The 3,043-nt window shown below is 49.2% G+C and overlaps 1 protein-coding gene across 2 annotated transcripts in view; it reads right to left on the bottom strand.

Moving 5' to 3' along the window:
- The window catches only part of SMARCAL1 (SWI/SNF related, matrix associated, actin dependent regulator of chromatin, subfamily a like 1), a 61,197-nt gene extending 60,828 nt beyond the window's left edge, over positions 1-369 (bottom strand). For both annotated transcript variants that reach the window (XM_034785579.1, XM_034785580.1), the window contains exon 1: positions 261-369. The gene's annotated coding sequence lies outside the window, so the exon portion shown is untranslated. The remainder of the gene's footprint in view (positions 1-260) is intronic.
- Positions 370-3,043: the final 2,674 nt, after the last annotated feature.

Raw genomic sequence — 3,043 nt, forward strand, 5'->3', positions numbered from 1 at the left:
CCCCCCCCCCCAGCTACTGGGGCTCACCCTGCCCGCCACCCCCAGCTACTGGGGGTCAGCCCCTCTAGGTACTGGGGTTCACCCCCATCCCCCCAGCTACTGGGGCTCCCCCTGCCCGCCACCCCCACCTAGATACTGGGGCTCCCCGCCCCTGAGGCTCAGCCCCAGCCGTCCCGGAGCCGGCCTCCCGCGAGGCCCCCGGCGTTACGTGCCCGAGGGAAGCCACACGCCCCTCCCCACGGCGGCCGCAGCCCCGGTACCTGCGCGTCCCTCCGGGCCGCTCCAGCCCGGTCCCAACGCAGGCCGAGGCGCGGAGCCCCCGCCAGGGGAGCGCATCTGTCCGGACTACAACTCCCAGCAGGCATCGCCCCACCGCGAGGGGGGGAATTAGCCGGCGGAGCGCGCGCTGCATGCAGGGAATTGTAGTCCCCTTGCACCATGGGAGATGTAGTCTCCCAAGGCCCACATCCCTAGTGGTAGTCTAGTGAGTAGGTTACACTTTGGGCGGGGGAGAGGCAGCAGGACTCCTGGGTTCTCCACCTGGCTCTGCCGTTGACCGAGTGGCCAAGTGACATCATCTCCCTCCATGCCTCAGTTTCACCCATAGAATATAATTAATAATAGCATGACTCGTGTGTAGTTGCTAATACCCGTATGGGATCTGCCTTCCTCACCCTGTGAATTGTGTGTAATGTCCACCCCACCACACCCGAGTGCAAATATAAGAGTAATATATTACCTCCCCCGCCTTGTCTCTTAGATCGTAACAACATTTTCCGGGGGGAAGGAAAAGCAATCAGCGGGTCGCAAGGCTTTGGAAATATTGTTACAATCTAAGGCAGTGGTCTCCAAAGTGGGGTGCACGCACCCCAGGGGGTGCACAAGAGGATCCTTTGGGGTGCCCGGCAAGAGGAGCGCCGCCGGAGCAGTGCCGCTTCTGCAGTTCGGGCGGCTTTTTTTTTTTTCCCAGCAGTTTGGGCAGGAGTCCGGGTGCCTTTTTTTTTTGCTTAGGGCGGCAAAAATGGTAGAGCTGGCCCTGCGGCACGGCAGGGAGTGTGTGCTCAACAAATGTTTACTGATAGGGGTGTGCGATCAAAAAAGTTTGGAGACCACTAATCTAAGAGACAAGGTGGGGGAGGCAATATCTTTTATTGGACCAGCTTCTGTTGGTGAGAGAGACAAGCTTTCAAGCTACACACAGAGCTTTGCTCAGGTTTTTTTCAGGAGCACACCCCCAGCTCTCTGACAGCCAGCCTCACTCGAGACCTCACCCGAGGACCTGACGGAGAGCTCTGTATAGCTCGAAGCTTGTCTCTTTCACCAACAGAAGTTGGTCCAGTAAAAGATGTTACCTCACCCACCTTGTCTCTCTCATAGGCTAGGACCAACACAGCTAGGACAACACTGCAAATTACTATCTAAATCTCCCCCACTCCTGGCACACCCTGACCCTTCAAGGTCAAGCACCCTCTGTCAAACTCTCAAAACACACTGTCATAAATGAAGGGGGAGGGGGAATAGCTTCCTTTTATGGACACCCAGCCAGCCAGTTAGCTATAAAATCCCTCTTAGTAGCTGTTCTCTACTTGCTTTACCTGTCAAGGGTTAAAAAGTTTTGTTGCTATGCATAGGTCAAAGGAAGTGAATGGGCATCTGGCCAAAAGAGCCAATGGGAAGGTTAGAACTTTTTAAAATTGAAACAAAGACTCCCCTTTTGTCTGTCTGTTGTTATTCTCTGGGGAGAGGCAAACAGAGCAGAGATTATTCTGTAAGAAGCTTGGGGCCAGGTATGAAAAAATCATCAGAATCATACCTAGAAACTACTCATTTACAACCCCAGATATGTAGGTAGATCAGGAAATGTCTAGGAAGACGCAATTAGGTTTATCTCTTCTTTTTTTTATGGCTTGTGGACTCCTCTGTGCTAACCCCATGTGCTTTTTGTTTTGCTTGTAACCTTTAAGCTGGACCTCAAGAAAGTTATTCTTGATGCTTAATTCTTGTAAGTGGTTGTTTTTTTAATCTAGCAATAGCCTGAGTTTTCAGATGTATTTTCTTTCTTTTTGTTTTTAATAAAATTCACCTTTTTTAAAAGCAGGATTGAATTTTTGTGTCCTAAGAGGTTTGTGCACATGTTGTTTAATTAGCTGGTGGCAAGAGCTGATTTCCTTTGTTTTTCTTTTTTAGCTGTAACCTGGGGAGTTTATTACAAGCCTGGAATGGCCAGTGTTAATTTTTAGAATTCTTGTGCTCAGAGAGAACAGTATAGGAATGGGGGAAGGGAAGAAGAAGGACACAGAAAGAAACCCACACTGGAGAAAAGAAAGTATAAGGGAGTCTGTATCCCAGCGTGAAGTGCTGAAGCAGTTCAAAGAGGAATTAATTCAGGGAAGTCCCATGGACTGAGCTATGCAGGAGGGCAGACCAGATGATCACAATGGTCCCTTCTAATCCTAGAACCATGGAAAGCAAATGTCAGGAAGGTGGAAAAACATTGGATGTTGAATAAAGGATCCCCGGTGTGAAAAAGTAGAGAAACATTGTTTCACCGTATTCGTTATACATGACTTAGCGAGGGGAATTAAAAGTAATAGTAAGAGGTTTTACAGCCATATAAATAGGAAGAAAGCAAAGAAAGAAGAAGTGGGACCGCTGAAGACTATAGCCGGAGAGGAGATTAAAGATAATCTAGGCATGGCGCAATATCTCAATGAATATTTTGCATCGGTGTTTAATGAGGCCAATGAAGGTATTAGGGATACTAGCACCGTTACAGAGGGGCATACGGGATGGGGGATTACCGCATCCGAGGTAGAAACAAAACTAGAACGCCTTAATGGGACTAAGTCGGGTGGACCAGACGATCTTCATCCGAGAATATTGAAGGAATTGGCGCGGGAAATAGCAGGCCCATTAGCGACTATATTTAATGAATCTGTAAACTCGGGGGTAGTCCCGTTAGACTGGAGAATAGCCAATGTGGTTCCTATTTTCAAGAAAGGGAAAAAAAGTGACCCGGGTAACTATAGGCCTGTTAGTTTAA

This window comes from Trachemys scripta, chromosome 11 (genome assembly GCF_013100865.1).
Source record: "Trachemys scripta elegans isolate TJP31775 chromosome 11, CAS_Tse_1.0, whole genome shotgun sequence".
In the NCBI taxonomy this organism is placed as follows: Eukaryota; Metazoa; Chordata; order Testudines; family Emydidae; genus Trachemys; species Trachemys scripta.